The following is a 2244-nucleotide window of genomic DNA, read 5'->3' on the forward strand; positions in this document are numbered from 1 at the left end:
CTCTTCAGGCTCTTCAGTCATCGTCTTCCTGGTCGTCGTCGTCATCGTGGTAGTCGTCGTCTGGCTACTGTGGGCCAGGCATCGTGGTTATATACACTCTGGTGGGTTGTAAACGGTGAGCCCTGATTGGTTGTAAGCAGTAGGCCCTGATTGGTTGTAAACGGTGGGCCGTGATAGGTTGCTTTTGGACCAATCATGAAGTGCCAGATATGCAAATTTGAGGGATTCTAGTGACCAATCAGAGCAAGGTTTTGAAGGTCAGGTTTTTTGAAGGGAACCAATCATGGTAATTGTTTGCTCCCTGAGAAACCTCGGCAGACTTGCCAGTGCGCAGCCTCCCACAGAAACAGAGAAAGTGAGAAAAATGCAATATCCAGATAGTTGCACATCAATAACTTCTCTTCTCAAATCTGGAGCATGCATCAGCCACTCTCTAATTTCTTTAAGGGGATTTTTTTTTTTTTTGAGAGATGTTCACTATAGGGCCACGGCCCTTGCCAGACAGACAGAGAGAGACATAGAGACAGAAAGCGAGAAATCAACCCCCCGGGGGGATGGTCACGCCGCAATCCATTCTCCTCCATTCTCCTCCCGGGATCTTGGGCACGCACGCACACACCCCCACCAGGTCCGGGACACGAACCGCCGTTGACTACGTGGGAGTCCAGCAACATAGCCATCAAGCTAACTGCTGGTTCCCTCTTTAAGGGAATTTTAAAATAACTTTTACCCAGAGTTTGCTGGTATTCTCTGTGGGAGCATTTTTCTGTGGCAAACCACTCCCTTCTGCCAGAAGTAGAAATTCTCTGTGAACAGCTACAGCTTGAACCACAGTTGGTCATGTGGGAGTCCAGCATCTTATCCACCATCCCACCTGCTGGCCCCAGTACAGACTAGCATCGATGAAGATCATTCGTGCATTTGGTCATGTCCCCAGTCTTATCCTTTCAGCTATTTACAGTAGAAATAGCAATGGGGAAAAAATTGGAAATTTAACTTAGTCCTGGATTTGTACTCATCACTTACAGTATTTTAAACATACAGCTTTGGAACTATACTTTTATAAATGCAGCCATTTGGTGCTTAAAATGCCCATTATAACCTAGTTAACATAATCGAAGGCAGCAAAAACTACCAGAACTCTAATAGTGCGAGCTTGGGTTGGTTGGTCTACTAAATTTATAGGTCTGCCTCTCAGACAGTAACTGTCTGTCAAAGTGTCTGTCTGACTTCCAAGAGGAACAGTGTAACTTTCAACAAAATATGGTTTAAGTGAGACAAAAATTAAGCTATACATTATTTATTTATTTATATTGTGCTGGAGGGAATACACACTCACTAGACAGAAAGAGGGAAAGTGAGCAAGCACCCACGGTGGAGCACGGCCATGCTGCAGTCATGGCTCTGCCACCTCTTCTCACAGGCCTTGGAGCATGCATGCACATGCTTCCAGAATGTATCTTAAGCTGCTGGGTCTGGGGCTTGAACCGTGCAGTCAGTCATGTAAGATCCAGCAGCCCTTAGGCACCAGACCACAAGCTGACCTGCTATGCATTTAATCATAGGGAATTCAAAGAAAACCCTATTTTCTAAAATCTTTCAACATTCTGCTATTAATCCTCAGCTGCTAAATATGTCAAGAATAGAAGCAAGTATGAGTTTTGAAAGAACATGTCGTTATAATCTTTTGGAGTATTTTTAGTCTCTAAAAGTAAGAAACCTTTTATAACAGAAGGAAAGAATGATGATTTAGTATAGAATTTGTATGCTATTGTTGGTTAGTTTTAAAAAAAGAACATTTAAAACAAAAATATGCACTTTTGTCCTCCAAAAATCTATTATAAATTGATGATACAACTTCTATTTGATGGTATTACAACATCAAAGAAATAATACATATTAGTGTAAAAAAGTACAGGCCGCTTTTTCAAAGAATTATTTATTTAATAAAATTAATTTATTATTATCGTTTTTAAAATTTAACCAGAGAGAGAAAGAGGGAAAGTAAGAAAGCAAGTAGCCAGGTCTGGGACTCGAACCACAGTTGGTCATGTGAGAGTCCAGCACCTTATCCACCATGCCACCTGCTGGCCCCAGTACAGACTTTTCTAGCTTCTTTTTTTCCCAGTATTTTATCTATAATTGCATTCAATTTTTTGATTTGCTGACCATATGGATCAAAGGGACTTCCTGGCTCACCTGTCCCATCCTTCCCCACTCTCTTTCTGTGCTTGAGAAAGTAAT

The sequence above is a fragment of the Tupaia chinensis genome, unplaced genomic scaffold, assembly GCF_000334495.1.
Source record: "Tupaia chinensis unplaced genomic scaffold, TupChi_1.0 Scaffold149090_1, whole genome shotgun sequence".
NCBI classification, from domain to species: domain Eukaryota; kingdom Metazoa; phylum Chordata; class Mammalia; order Scandentia; family Tupaiidae; genus Tupaia; species Tupaia belangeri.